Source organism: Pogona vitticeps, chromosome 2, assembly GCF_051106095.1.
Source record: "Pogona vitticeps strain Pit_001003342236 chromosome 2, PviZW2.1, whole genome shotgun sequence".
Taxonomy (NCBI): Eukaryota; Metazoa; Chordata; class Lepidosauria; order Squamata; family Agamidae; genus Pogona; species Pogona vitticeps.
The window spans coordinates 87,749,614-87,766,278 of record NC_135784.1 but is presented as its reverse complement, the minus strand read 5'-3'; positions in this window follow the sequence as shown (position 1 = coordinate 87,766,278).

Genomic DNA, 16,665 nt, shown 5'->3' with positions numbered 1-16,665 from the left:
TGATCATTTTATTTTCCCTGTGTGTTATTTAAATAAACCTTATTCCTTTATTTGTTAAAAATCCATCCCTGGTCTGTGTGACTCCTTACAGGGAATGGTTGGTGGCAGCTTAGTGAAACTGTGGCACATCCCAGTAGGTCTGGGGTTGTCACATTGATTGGTGTCCAGCGTGTGGGATACGACTGGTCCAGTTGTCCAGTGGTCCAGCAAAGCCTTGGCAAGTGTGCCCAGAGCAAGGGGGGTCTAGTCAGGGACCATCTGAGAGCGCGTAGGTAATCTTCTAGGCTTACCTCACGGGGAGGTAGGCTAGTGGAAGAATGTGTAACCTCAGATTGGTGGGACTAGATTAGGGAGCTCTGAGGCAACCTGTTTTGGCGGGAAAAAAGCTGAGGCAAAGCTGAGGGAAGCAGCAGTGATCTAGCTTGTCTGCTGAGAGGCCTAGCAGAGGGGGGTGGACTCTGGCTGGCAACAGTTGCAAGTTAGTGCTGAAAGAACAGCAGCAATCTATAGAAGGCTGGTTCTGAGGCAAAAGAAAAAAAAGTGGTCGCTTTATTTTGAGGCTTGACTTTTGAAAGCAGCCTGTTCTGGGGGGGGATTATGCCCTTGACTCGAAGCCAAATGGCAGAAATGGGTGAAGTGAAAGACCCCCAGGTAGACCAAGGTTCTGAGGATGAATTTGGCTCAGTGCAGGATGACAGCACGGGAGAACAGAACCCGGAACTCAGAAAGATGCTCATAGCCCAACAGCATGAACTGAGGATGAGGGAAATGGAGGAAAGATTAGAGAGAGAAAGAAGGCAATTTGAAATAGAGAGAATGGAAAGAGAAGAAAGATTGGAGAGAGAGAAAATGGCGTTTGAGTTAAGAAAATTGGAACTGATGAATCAGAATAATAATAACAATAGAGATTCTGAGGTGGGCCAATTGTCTAAAACTGACCTGAAGAAATTCCCTGTATACCACAAGGGGGATTGCCCTGAGGTGTTCTTTTCCCTCGTGGAAAGAGCGTTTGTGGACTTCTCAGTAAGGGAAACTGAGAAGATGACCATTATGCAATCTTTAATCAGTGGCAGCCTGGCAGAAGTCTATGCAGAGATGCCAGAGGAACTGCTGAAAGATTTCGCAGAGTTTAAAAAACTGGTGTTTGCCAGACATGGGATAAATGCGGAACAGCTGAGGCAAAGATTCAGGTCACTCACAAAGAAACCAGAGCAGACTTTTACCCAAGTGGGGGCCCAACTGGTGAGGCTGCTAGAGAAATGGCTGTCGCAGGAGGGGACAGAGACCTACCAGCAGCTCAAAGACCTGATAGCGCTGGAACAGTTTTATTCAGTCCTGCATGGGGAACTGAAGTTCCAGGTGAGGGAAAGGAAACCGAAATCTGTGGCAGAGGCGGCTGAGATCGCAGATTTTATTTCCCAAATAAGAAAGCCCTTAGGTGAGGGGAAATCGATAGGTAAACCTAAAGAAACCTACAGCAAGTACTCTCAGGGACCAGGGAGAAGCCAGCAAGTGGGAGGGGCTCATGGTGAAGGGAAGCCCTCAGACATGAAACAAAGACCTCAGATTTTGGAGGGAAAACCAAAACAAGATGAGAAAGACTCAAAATACAGCAGAAAATGTTATTTCTGTCAAGGAAAGGGCCATCTAATCTCAGAGTGTGAGAAATTAAAGCAGCTAAAAGGAAATGTGCCTCATGATTTGAGTGGAACCAAGCCAAAAGCTGTGTTCTGTGTCCAGAAAGAGCAAAGCTCCTTGCCACTGAGGGAACCTGTTGCCATGGCTACTCAATCTGGAACAGTTACATCTGCTGATCAGGCTGAGGAAAATGGTCCTCTTGTGGAGGTCAAGCGCTGCTTGCTAGTGAGAACAGATTCGCAGTTGTTTGAGACCGCAGGGGTGGACGTAGGAATACTTGACCATCAGTATAGGGGGCTAAGGGATACTTGTTCCCAGGTGACCCTGTGCCATCCAGATATTATTCCTAGGGAGTATATAATCCCGAATGAGAGCGTGAAGGTGGCAGGGATTGAGGGACAGGTGATCTCGCTGCCAGTAGCTGAGGTACCTGTGAACTTTCAAGGCTGGAGGGGAGTTTGGCGGCTAGCGATTTCATCGATTCTGCCAGCAGCCGTGCTCGTGGGAAATGACCTGGCTGAACATGTGAAACGGGTGCTAGTGATTACACGTTCACAAGCTACCAAGGGGACAGTTCAGGGGGGCACTGATGAGCCAGAGACGGAAGCAGAGGGGAGTTCAGAAGCTGTGGTGGAAACCTTAACCACAGACAGCAGATTTGGCCAAGAGCAAAAGGCAGACGCCACTCTCCAAAAGTGTTTTGAACAGGTGACAGACGCCCAGCCAACACCTGAAACCCCAGTGAGATTTCGAGAGAAAAAGGGGATTTTATATAGAGAGACCCTGAGGAACATCTCAAAAGGGGGAGATGGGATCAGAAGTCAGCTAGTGGTACCTGAAAAGTATCGCCCCATGATCTTACAAAGGGGGCACTCTGACATGTTTGCTGCGCGCTTAGGGGTGAACAAAACACAGCAGAGAATCACACAGAATTTTTACTGGCCTGAAATAGGGAAGCAGATCAAGGAGTTCTGTAAACAATGTGATGTGTGTCAGAGGCAGGGGAATAACCGCGACAGGACCAAAGCAAAGTTGTGCCCTTTGCCTGTGATTGACACTCCGTTCAAATGCATAGGGGTGGATATTGTGGGACCTTTGCCCAAGGCCACAAAGAGGGGGAACAGGTTCATTCTCACCATTGTGGACCATGCCACGAGGTACCCTGAAGCCATCCCCTTGACTAACATTGAAACTAACACAGTGGCAGATGCCTTGGTGGGGTATATGTCCAGGATGGGATTTGCCTCAGAAATAATCACAGATTTGGGCGCATCGTTTACATCGAAGCTCATGAAACGGTTATGGCAAATCTGTGGAATTAAACACAAGGAAACCACTCCCTATCACCCTGAAAGTAATGGGTTAATGGAGAAGTTCAATGGGACTCTGATGCGCATGATTAGGGCTTACTTGGCAGAGAATCCAAACAATTGGGACCAGAAGCTGCAATCCCTTTTGTTTGCTTATCGATCAGTGCCACAAGCCAGTACCGGGTTCAGTCCGTTTGAACTTTTGTTTGGGAGAAGGGTGAAAGGGCCCCTTGATTTAATCAAACAAAATTGGGAGCAGATCACCCAGGATGACCCACAAGACGTTGTGACATATATAGACACCTTGATGAATGACCTAAAGAGAAACCTAGAGCTAGCAGCAGAGACCCTGCAAGCTCAAAAGGTCAGAAAGAAAGCTTGGGATGACCAGAAAGTCAGGGAGAGGCACTTTGACCCAGGGGAGGAAGTGCCTTGGCCTAGGCCCTGTAAAGAGAACAAACTGCAGCTGGGTAGCCCAGAAATAAAATATTTGGGTCACATGGTAGGGGGAGGAGTGATCAAACCCCTAGAGGCCAAGATAGAAGCAGTTCGTGATTGGCCCAGACCCAACACCAAGAAAAAAGTCAAATCATTTCTTGGGTTGGTGGGCTACTACAGAAAGTTCATCCCGAGGTTTAGCGAGATTGCGACTCCGCTGACCGATTTGACGAGGAAGAAGACTGATGACCGCATCCCGTGGACCAGCGACTGTGAGGAGGCGTTCCAGAGGTTGAAGGAGGCCCTCATCAACTATCCAGTGCTGCGTGCTCCAGACTTCGACCGGGAGTTCATCATCTACACCAATGCGTCTAACAGCGGGGTAGGAGCAGTTCTTTGCCAGGAGGATGAGAATGGTGACCAGCATCCAGTGTCCTACCTGAGTAGGAAACTCCAGAAAGGTGAGAGACATTTGGCAACCGTGGAAAAGGAGTGCCTGGCCATAGTCTACGCGATCCAGAAGGCCAAGCCTTACATCTGGGGAAGACATTTTATTCTGTGCACTGACCATTCACCACTGCAATGGTTAAAGACAATGAAAACCCACAATAGTAAACTTATGAGGTGGGCTTTAAACCTGCAAGACTATGACTTTGAAGTGAAGGTGGTCAGAGGGTCAGTGAACTGTGTTGCTGACGCCTTATCAAGAAGACCCGAAGAATGAAGACGGCGAAAGAAACATGGACTATGTATATACTTTGGTGACAAAAGGTTAAATGTACTTGTCTATTAAACATGCTTGGTGTGTATGAATAAAGGTAACCTGATGTATTGTAAATGGTAAATGTTTAAATGCCTAATTGATATGGTTATCCTAGTGTAAGTATAAGTAAGTATGGTATTGTATGTTAATGTATAACTGTTTTTGTATGTTTTGGATCCAGGTTGTTTTTTGGTGAAAAGCACTTTAGCTTTCCCCCTACAAAACAACTTATAAAGAGGGGAGGTGTTACATACAGCACTGATGTTACCTGTCTGTCATGGGTTTGGAGGGAAAGTTCCATCCTATGGGGAGTGGAAGGCGGGACATCAGGAGGAGGGGCTGTACTGTATATATATGTGGAGCGTGTGTGGAGAAGTTAAGGAGAAGCTGGAGGAGAGCTGAGAGACGAAGCTGGTGTGGGAGTCTGTGTGTCAGACAGGGTACTACTGTGTGTCAGTCAGTACCAACCTGATAGGTTCAGGTGTCTGTATGGGTAGCCAGAACTGATAGGTTCAGGGTCTGTGCTTTATTTAAAGGTGTTCTGTGTGAACCAAACTGGTGTATGTATGATTGAGACTAAGCCACGTTACTGTATCTTATTCACTTGATCATTTTATTTTCCCTGTGTGTTATTTAAATAAACCTTATTCCTTTATTTGTTAAAAATCCATCCCTGGTCTGTGTGACTCCTTACAGGGAATGGTTGGTGGCAGCTTAGTGAAACTGTGGCACATCCCAGTAGGTCTGGGGTTGTCACACCATCAACCCTATGAAAATATACATGTAATTCATCAAGATGGGAAACATCTTTGTGGTTGGCACAAACAAAGCAAACAACATCTTTGTATGACATGTAATTGCTCCTAACAAAAAATCAAGAGAAATCCTCTAAAGAAGACTCAGGATTCACTGCCTCAGGAGGCTATGGACTCATTTGCAAGAATGGATTAATTTCATGACACCATAGATAAGAGTAATCCAAATCTCACAATTCAAGGTGTAAATTGATTGCCTGCAGAGGTTAAGAGGAGATTCTGCTTCATTCAGACCATTGCATAATTCTCCAAACACAAGAGATATTTTATTCGGTATCAGATAAAGGGCGATGCTGGGAACTAATCACAAATTGACTTGAATAAACAGCATACATATTCCAGAGTTCTTGGTCTTGATATACGGTAGTAACATTTCCATTCTGGGTTTAATTTTCTCTCCACCTCTCCCTGCAAGGAAATGGAAAAAAGTATCAGTCCCACTGAGATGGCTGATAGAAACTATGTGACGCTCCAGCCATAAGAGGGACTTGACACAAGTCAATTGTTTTTTTTAAAACAAGTTATAAAAGGAATCTTATACTTATCATGGTAACATAGATCATAGCACAAAGAAGAAATACTATAAATAACAAGCTATAATATTTGAAATGGGTGGTCCTTCTTTTCCTTTTCTTTATTAAAAACAAGTCCTACCAAATAGCATCAGGTGTAATCAATCCACTCTTCATAGGCCCTGGGGCAGATGGTTTGCTGATTTCCTCTCTGTAAAATTATGGGTGTTTTATCACTAGATTAAAAACACACATACATGAATTCATTTGTGTGTAGGTGGCAATGTCATCTCAGCTGCTAGTCATCACACCTAAAACATTGTTCAGAAGTCAAAATATATTTAGCTACCATGTAAGCAAGTCCCAGAATATGATTTCACCACACCCCATGCTGATTTGTTGCTTAGGTATACTGGATGCTGGACCAAGATTTGAAAACCTGTTATAAAAACATCTACAGCTGCCTGAAGAACTGACATCTGTTAAAAATAAGCATGACAGAATCACACTAATGTTGCTTCACTCCTGAACATAATTAAATGAAATCTAGCTAAAATTAATTAAATTAAAACAATTGTCTTAAATTATATCAACAATTTGAAATTTATTTATTTATTTATTTATTTATTTATTTATTTATTTATTTATTTATTTATTTATTTATTTATTTAAGTACTTTGTTAAAAGGTTTGCGGGGGGGGGACCCGAGAAATTGAATTTGGTAGGGTCTAAGCGTTGAGCAGAATAAAGGAAGAATGAACTGCTAAAAAGCTGAGATGATAGAACATCCGACTGTGAGAGGAGTAATAATAATAATTTTAAAAAGGAAAGGCTGCTGCTTATATCATGCCCCATAGTGCTTAAAGCACTCTCTGGGAAGTTTACAGTTTCATTATGCAGGCTACACATTATCCCTGCCCTGAGCTGGGTACTCGTTTTAACTGGCCTTGAAAGGATGGAAGGCTGAGTCCACTTTGAACCAGCTTCCTGGGCCTCAACCTGGGCTGTGAGTGGACTTTTGGCTGCAGTGCTGCAGTTTAACCACTGTGCCACAAGGATCTTAATGATATCCCAAGTTATGGTGGCCCTTTCCAGGGTTTTCTAGGCATGGAGGGTTCATTTGGTTCACCACTCCCTTGTTCTAGAGGTGCTTTGGGGCCATATGGCTTGCCTAAGAACATGCAGGTGAAGGCTGGTTGCTTTCCTACAAGACCCAGCAGGGAATCAAAGTCGTGCTCCCAGGCTTTGGAGCTGTCCAGTCAGCCAAGGTGGGAGGACCCCATTAAAAATTTCCCTGAGGTTCCAAATGTGCTTCAACACTTAAAAAAAAGAAGAAGATAAAAATCCTACACAGGTAATATTTTTCAGTGAATTTTCACAGAAAGATAACATCTGCAAAAAATAAACATCTTTCCATGCTTGAAGAAGAAGACACAAATGGTCATAGGCATTCATTTGTAAGAAGGTGCTGTGAATCTTAGCTCAAGGTCCTCAGCACATCACAGCACAGAACACGCTCATAGAATTTTCTACACTATAGAAGCCAAAGGCAGTGGAAGGCAATAGCCACATTTCCCTTGAACAAATAGTTTTTGGCACAGTGTTGCACTTCCCTGAGCTACCTGCTTGTGGGTTTAGAAAGACTGTTGGAAAAAAATATCATAGACAAGACTGATTCAGAAACATTGCTGTTGACTGCATGTAGTAAAGCATGTGCATGTGCTTCAGACAAAAGTGCAAAAATGGACCAAAGTTGCGGTATTTCTCCAATTCTGGGGCTACTATGGGGCAGAACATGGGGAACCACTGTTCACCTCAAGGGTGAATCAACACCCTAATGGATCCCTTGAACCCCATTCAACATTTGTGGGTTTAAAAAGACAGCAACTGTGGAAACTCAAAATATAATAGATATAATATATGAAATATATGAAATTTAATACAATAGACTAAGTTGCGGGCACCGAAGGACTAGATGAGTGGCAAATGTGCCTCCTGAAATGCTAGGGAGGTCTCAAACTGAACTCACCACGCAGGCAATCTATCTGCCTGGTTGGGTGGCCAGTCATTGTATGAACTATGAACTATGCAGGCCACACAGTTAGGGACTGCATAGTGTCCTCTTTTTTAACTGTTTCCCATTCTCCCCTGATTTGTGGATTTTTAAAAACAAAAATGTAGATAGAGAAACCCACATAATATCACAGACCCTAGGACGGAGCACGTTGTTGTCCTTATAACAATAGAGGATGGGTCAGCCCCAGTCTATATACCCTTTATTTGGGAATAGAGCAGGTTGTGGGGCTTCTGCAAATTCCTTCCTCATAGTATTTATTTAGACTACCAGATGCAAAGTTCATGTTGTGGAGCACATGGGCTGATATTATATTGGCTTTGCTTAGCTTCTCTTTGGTGCTTAGCTTGAAGGTCAGCTTTTCCACTTCATATGCAATAGGTCCTTGCTCCCTGCGAGGGGGGAGAGACACTGAGAGGTCACATTTTATTAGGTGGTGATCTGACCATGACAAGGAGACCGACACAAGGCCAGTCACCATCAGACCACACTCGCTCCAATTAGTGGAAAAGACCAGGTCCAATGTATGACCGCACATGTGGGTGGGGCCGCTGACATGTTGGGACATGTTCAAGGAAGCCATGGTTTCCAAGAACTCAAGAGGAAGGGGGGAGGGCATTGGAGGGGGCAGCCATTGAGGTGGTGCTGGGTAGGGGAAGGAATGGTGGTGGGGGTAGAACATGCCCGCGTAGGAGAAGAGAGGTTAGATCCCTTACATCTATCCCCTCTTCTAGTCCTGCCCCCAACCAGATGGTGTCAGGTGACCATATCAGCAAACCCACAAGCCACACGGTGCTGTTGATGAACACCAGGTCAGCACAAAATAAAACTGCCCTCATCCATGATGTAATTCTGGATGAGGGGGCTGACCTGGCGTGCATTACTGAGACCTGGGTGGGAGAGGAGGGTGGTGTCCCCCTCTCCCAGCTGTGTCCGCCTGGGTACTCAGTCCAGCACCAGTGTCGCTCGGAGAGTCGGGGAGGGGGAGTTGCTATAGTCTATAGGAGTTCTGTCTCCTTGATCAGGCTTCCTATCCCTTTGAGAGGAGGTCTTAAGGGCCTGTACTGTGTGTTGGGCTTGTGAGGCAGATTAGGGATTCTGTTGGTGTACCGCCCACCCTGCTGCGTACCAACAGTCTCCCTACCTGAGCTGACGGAGGTAGTCTCGGACCTGGTGTTGAGGACTCCCAGGTTGTTGGTGCTGGGGGACCTCAACATCCATGCCGAGGCTGCCTTGACTGGGGCGGCTCAGGACTTCATGGCCGCCATGACAACCATGGGGCTGTCTCAATGTGTCATCGGCCCGACACATGAGAAGGGCCACACCTTGGACCTGGTTTTCACAATGGGACTGGAAGGTGGTGGTTTGGATGTACAGGGGCTGGTCGTGACCCCATTTTCATGGTCAGATCACTTCCTGGTCAAGTTTAGTCTATTAGCTTCTTCTTCCCTCTGCAAGGGTGGGGGATCTATTAAGATGATCCGCCCCCGGAGACTAATGGATCTGGATGGTTTCCTGAATGCTCTGGGGGATTATCCGTCTGATATGGTCGGCGCTTCTGTTGAAGCTCAGGTCATCCTATGGAATAGGGAGATGACCCGGGCGGTTGACACGATTGCGCCTAAGCGCCCTCTCCCTGCTCGCCGAGCCCAGACGGCTCCTTGGTACACTTCTGAACTGTGGGCAATGAAGCAAGAGGGGAGACGGCTGGAGCGCAGGTGGAGGAAGTCCCGCTGGGAGTCTGATCGAACACGACTTAGAGCCCATTATCGGGCCTATTTCGTGGCAATACAGCTGGCGAAACGGCAATATTTCTCCAGCCGTATTGCTTCCTCAGAATGTCATCCAGCAGAGCTGTTTAGGGTGATCCGGGATCTTCTTCAACCGGGAAATCCGGTGGAGATCCTGGACTGCTCATGAGCTCGCTGTGATGAGTTTGCTATTCATTTTGAGGAAAAAATTGCTCAGATTCGCACTGGGCTGGACTCCACTGTTACTGCAAAATCGGAAGATGTGTCCAGTGTGCCGTGCTTAGGTCAAACATTAATGGATGAGTTTCAATTGTTGAGACCCGAGGATGTGGACAGGGTGCTTGGATCTGTCCGTTCTACCACCACTCCGCTCGACCCTTGCCCAACTTGGCTAATTGGAAGATCTGCCAGGGGGGTTCGCACTTGGGTTCAGGAGGCCGTGAATGCCTCTTTGAGAGAGGAAGTGGTTCCTACCGCCTTGAAACAGGTGGTAATTTGATCACTCCTTAAAAAACCTAACCTGGCCCCAAGGCTGGTGGTCAACTACCGACCAGTGGCAAACCTCACTTATTTGGGTAAAGTGTTGGAGTGGGTTGTGGATGAAATGGATTTTCTGGATCCATTTCAATCAGGTTTCAGGCTGGGTTTTGGTACAGAGACTGCCTTGGTCGCCCTGTACGATGACCTTTGCCGGGAGAGAGACAGGGGGAGTGTGACCCTGTTGATACTCCTGGACCTCTCAGCGGCTTTCGACACCATCGACCATGGTGTCCTTCTGGATAGGTTGGCTGGGTTGGGAGTTGGGGACACTGTTTTACAGTGGTTCCGCGCCTTCCTAGCTGACCGTGCTGTGCTGGGGGACAGTTGCTCTGCCCCATGGCATTTATGTCATGTGGTTCCTCAGGGCTCGATACTGTCCCCCATGCTGTTTAACATCTACATGAAACCGCTGGGAGAGGTCATCAGGAGGTTTGGGCTGAGGAGTCAGCAATATGCTGATGACACTCAGCTCTACCTCTCGATTTCCACCAATCCAGGAGAGGCAGTTTCTGTGCTGAACTCGTGTCTGGACCTGATAATGGACTGGATGAGGGTTAATAAATTGAAACTCAATCCAGAAAAGATGGAAGTGCTGTTAGTGGGTGCTTCGCCGGACAGGTTGGAGGGCCATTTCCCTGCCCTGAATGGGGTTACACTCCCCCTAAGGGACAGGGTCCGCAGCCTGGGGGTGCTCCTGGACCCCAGTCTAACTTTGGAAGCCCAGATGGACTTGCTGGCCAGAGGCACCTTCCTTCAGCTGTGGAAATTATACCAGCTACGGCCCTACCTGGACGAGCGGAGTCTCATGTCAGTTACACACGCACTGGTAACATCTCGTATAGATTATTGCAATGTGCTCTACGTGGGGCTGCCTTTGAAGACGGTCCGGCGACTGCAACTGGTCCAGAATCGAGCTGCGTAGTTGGTGAGTGGTGGAGCCGCTAGAGATCACATCAAGCCGATTTTGTTTAACTTACATTGGTTACCAGTTGCTGTCCGGGCCCAATTCAAAGTGCTTGTTTTGACATATAAAGCCCTAAACAGCTTGGGTCCTGGATACTTGAAGGACCACCTCCTTCCATATGAGCCTACCTGGCAGTTAAGATCTAGCCAGGGGGCCCTTTTGAAAGAGTCATCCCTCAAGGAGGTAAGAGGGATGGCTTGTAGACAAAGGGCCTTCTCATCAGCTGCCCCCAGACTATGGAACGCCCTTCCAACCGAAATTCGTCTGGCGCCGATGTTGATGACATTTCGGCGCCAGGTCAAAACCTTCCTGTTCCAGAAGGCTTTTAATTGAAATAACATCAACTGTGGGTCCTGATGATAGCAATTTTAATTGTATTTTAATTGTATTTTAATCATTTTATTTTATTGTATTGAATTTTAATTATTGTAAGCTGCCCAGAGACCTCTGGGTAGAGTGGGCGGCATATAAATAAATAAATAAATAAATAAATAAATAAATAAATAAATAAATAAATAAATAAATAAATAAATAAATAAATAAATAAATAAGAGCTGGCCCAGTGATCTCTGCCCCCACGTGCACGTTGAAATCACCCAAGATCAGGGATCCCAACAACGCCGCGGAGACAAAGTTGGCCAGCTCTGGTAGGGAAGTGGCTGGGTCGTGGGAAGCACGGTAACCCAGCAAAATCTCAATACCATACCAGGTGTACCCTGGCTCAACGATCTCTAACACTCTTTCTCTAGATGTTGAGCTGGATAAATGCATTGGCAAAGCAGCTACCGTGTTCTCTAGACTCAAAAAGACAGTATGGCTTAATAAGAAGCTGATGGCACATACCAAGATCCAGGTCTATAGAGCCTGTGTCCTGAGCACATTCCTGTACTGAAGTGAGTCCTGGACCCTTTGTGCACGGAAGGAGAGGAAGTTGAACAAATTCCAAATGTGTTGTCTCTGACACATTTTTGATATCACCTGGCAGGACAAAGTTCCAAATAGAGCAGTCCTAGAATGAGCTGGAATTTTTAGCATATATACATTACTGAAACAGCAAGGTCTATGTTGGCTTGGGCATGTTGTGAGAATGGCTGATGGTCGGATTCCAAAAGATCTCCTGGAGAATTAGTGCAGGGAAATCGCCCCAGAGGGAGACCCCAGCTGCAATACAAGGATATCAGCAAGTGGGATCTGAAGGCCTTAGGAATGGACCTCAACAGATGGGAAATGTTAACATCTGAGCACTCAGCCTGGATGCAGGCAGTACAGCATGGTCTCTCCCAATTTGAAGAGGCACTTGTCCAGCAGGCTGAGGCAAAGAGGCAGTCCCGAAACCAGCCAAATCAGGGAGATGGACAGGGGACAGATTGAATTGGCAGAATGTGCCTGGCCTTTTTTTGGTTAGTGTGAACAATGTGCCACCAAGTTCTGAGGTATACAGCATATTGGAAGAACCCCAAACAGAGAAAATGTCTTCGTTAGTTCTTGAGAGAGGTTTTTGAAAATAGGGACTTTGTACGGTTTAGGCCCTGCTGTGTAACATATGTATCATAAACAAACGTCAATCAAACTTTCTTCATAAAAGTTAAACCTCTGCACTAACTTATATATTGAACAGTGTCTGTTTACTAGAACACAACAGTGAATGGCATTGCATCTCCTTTTGTTTCCTTAAGCTTCTGACTCTTGGTCTGGAGAAACCTGAAAATCAGAAAGTATACCTTATATATACAAGATAATTAGATGCGGTCAGCTAGATAGCTCAATGAGTTGGAGTACAGGGGTCAGGGATGATTTGCCACCATCCTTGTAATAGGTAGCCTCGGCCACCCACACAGTCCTAGAGCACTAGTCGAAGAAATAATGAACCATTTCTGAGTACTTTTATACCTAGGAAACTCTGAGAAGGGTTCGCAGGACAATTTGTTTGAATTGATTAGATGGCACACAATTATTAAACATTATTAACTAGATGTTGCAGAGCACTTGGGGCTGCTGCTAAAAACCTTCTTCCTCTTCCATCTTTCTGCCCAGTGTGACAGACAGCTGCCCACTACAGGTATTACCAAAGCTATGACATGACATTAGTAGTCTGTGAAACAGGTCTTGATCCTGTTTAAATTCATTGTCTGCCGTTTGTTGGGCAGCGACATCTGCAACATAATTACACCAATCACACATCTTGTTATTGTTAATATTACAGAGGAAAAGAAGGAGGGAGGTGTGGTAGAAGTGATGCTGCATGCTTTGCAAACTCCACATCCAGACTAAGAAGCTATATGCATATACCTCTGGTTTTTAGACTTATGTCTCCTCACTAGAAATTTTACAATTGTAATGGTGCAGTAGTAATTATGTGCATCATTGTTGGCAGTTAAACTGTATCACATCTAATCAATCCCATGCAACTATTCCAAAATCTAACTCATGTTGTTTATGCAAATAGATGAAACTCGTTCTCAAATAATGTCTGGTAGCATCTTTATTTATTTATTTTCCTAAACAGATAATGACCTTACTTTCCTTATCATGAGATGGGGCGAAAATGGTTTCTTGGAACAGATAGAGGGAATTTATTTTTCAAATTATAGGCTATTTTCTTATTTTAAAAATAGTGCACTTCAAAAACAAAAAGGAAAAAGGAACAGAAAAGGAACAAGAAACAAAGTGGATCATATTTTCCCCTCTTTAATGTCAAGTGATCATGAAGTACCACTCTGCAGCAAGTTATATAATTAATTACTTTAAAAAGTGAATACCCAAGTTCTGGAATAACTGATTTTCTGCTTCACGGTGCAAATGCTTCTCCAATGGGCCTCATAATCTCCTGCTACAGATTTAGTGTACATCCTGGAAAACATCCACCAGCTTTACCTTGGGGCTACATGTTGCCAACCAGTAGTAAAATCAAATCCTTTTTTCATTTCTCTTCATTAAAAAGAAAAAGAACCCTTCTAAAATTCCCCAAACTCCAAGATAGCCTGCAATGTAGCTGAACGTATAGGCGGAGCATGTTTGCCACACAAGGAGGACCACTATGTGAGATTTGGAAATACAGTATATTATTATTGACATAAAACTAAAGATAGGATCATATGCAATGGTAAGCAAGACATCAAATAAAGCACATTAAGATCATGACATCAAAGTGATGTCAATAAGCCTAAAGCATTTTAATTTTAAATTGAGTGCCAGTGATTTTACATTCAAACTGTGTGTTGGCCTTTCTAATTCAAAAATCTGAATGGCAAAATTGGAAATGTTGTTTTGAAAATTTGCAAATATTTGTTTCAGCACTTGTAATAAAGTCTGCTACTTACACAAGTCAGGACTCAAGATGTGCCACCTGACTACTCTATTTAGCAGCACAGAAGTTGTATTACCAATGCTTTTTCTTTCTATATTTATTTATTCTAACCTTTGTTTGACCTGATCTTACAGGTAGCTTTGGTGCACTTTGCCTATTCGTCTATTATCATAGCAGACATTCTCATCCTCAGTGCCTAACTCCATTGCCAGACTACCTTAAATGCTGAGATTAGATTATTTAATATAATTACCACCACTGCCCTCTGCTCCCCAGGCTATTGTCCTTTTGTGCTGCCATTAGAGACTAACTTTGGGCAGGGTAAACAGTCTCGGTTGGAGGTGGTGTCTTCTTCGATTCTTAAAGACAAGGCAGACATAGCCCTGCCTAATCTTACCTACAGCTCAAGATATAATGGGAATGCATTAATTAAAAAGCCAGATTAAAGGCACTAGAAACAGCCAGCACTATAGTAGATTATATAAGGATGCCTGGGAGTGATTTTATTGTGGATGTATAATTTACTGTCTTCACTTCCAACTGTCTGAGGCAAAATCAAATAGAGGATAATGACAGCCCAGATAAGAAATAATGTTACTTTAGTGGGATTTTTATTGATTGTGTTTACAAACTGGCTCCTTTCCATAACTCCAGAAAAGTAAAACTTGGGCAATATTTTACCTGGAAAACTAGAGAATAGACCAAAGGACTCACAAGTTTACAGTAAGGTTTACACCATTGCTCCCCAAACTGGTGGGCGTGCATTCCACTGAGGGGGCAAGATGATAATCAGAACAACAACAAAATATCAGCTTGAACACTTTTTTTTTACTTTCAAAATTCATGTAAAATTCAAAATTGATGTAAAATAGTTTGACTGGTTTTTTGTTTCTGCTTTTAATTTTAAAGGACAATTCAATTTTTTAAAAACTGAAGGAGGTTGGATGATGGCAAATGAGAAATAGAAAAGATGGAGTTTCTCAAAAAAACAAAAAAACAAAATGGAGTCAATATCAACCACCTCCCCTGAAATTGGGAAGTTCTTTATCATAGGCATCCTTCAGTCTCGAGAGACTATGGTAACGTGCTCTTTATGGAGGACTTGGAACAGCTTATAGTGTTTTGATGCTGTACGCGAAGCAGGATTGTCCTCTCCAGACCACGAAGCCTGGGTAAAATAATATTGAGGATAGGCTGTTACCCAAGCAGCAAATTCCCCCCTCTCCACGTCACTGAAATAGTCCAATGGAAAGGCAAGAGCCAATGCAACTGGTTTCAGTGACGTCGCAGAAGTTGACAGAATGACACAAACTGTCTCCGGGACTCCGGCTCCAGATTTTTGCCTGAAGCCTTTTCTATCAGTGGATATAGCCACAAGGCAGTGGAGGTTTGAAGTCAGAGTTTTCCTTCTCCTAGATGGGCTGCCTTCCAGGGCTGAACGAGTCCCACCTACCCGGCCTGTTCCCTCACGGCATGGAGAACAATGGTGGCACCTCAGTGGGGGTTTGAAGTCAGAGTTTTCCTTTCCTAAGCACAAGCCGCTGACAAAGTGCTGGATGAAGCTGCCTTTCATCTTCCATTTCTGATGATGGTGTCATGTCTCCAATTTCATATCTTCTTCAGAGTCGTTGTAACTTGTGGTCACTGGTGATCCTTCCCTGCTGCCTATTTCAGTCCCCAAACTGTTAGAATACTTCACCTGATGTTTTGTTAGAGGAAAGCTCTTCTGCTTTTTGCACTTTTTGGTTTTCAGAAGTTACCACTTCATTGCAGAAGTTTTTGGTACTTCTGGAATAAATCAGGCTTTTAAAGCAGCCCTTTAGGATCCAAAAAACAATGGTATATTTTAGGATGCCCAGTAAGATGTTTTGGGAAACCTACAAGGAAATTTTTAAAAGGAGTACCTGGAAGAAAACTTTCCTCACCCACCTCTATGTTGGAAGCATCCTGCTCAGTCCCGTGAAATAGATTTGACTTCCTCACCCCAGTTGTTTTGTTGGAGGAAAGGTCTTCTGTCTTTTCCACTTTTTGGTTTTCAGGAGTTGTTGCCAAGCTGCTTTCCTCTGTTGAGGACATGATGACTCTACCTAAAGTCTCTGCTGGAGACTTTATAAAGTTGATGAAAAGTGACATCAAAAAGTGTGGTCAAGGTATTGTTACCCGGTGTGGGGGTGCCATTCCCAAGGTTGCTAAGCCACATGGGTGTTGTAGAGTACCTCCGCAAACATCAGTCCCATTCATGGGAGGCAATGGGGCTGCAGCTTTAATGAGAAACTGAGGAACCAACCTTTTCAAGGGACCCATCGGCGTAACTGGGCATCTGATCTTCCATATGTTGCCTAGTGCTGGTAATACTGCATAAGGCTCTATGGCACAAGATAAGAAACCTTATGCCTCTTTCATGTTTGAGGCTACAGTTAGAACAGGCCTGAGGCAGTTTGGGGGAACTATGGGAGTCTTAATGCAAACCTCTGAAGAGCACTATGTTGGGAACTAGGCCAGCTAGAATTCTGGAAGCTTTAGTCAAAAAATCTAAACGGAGTTTAGTACGTC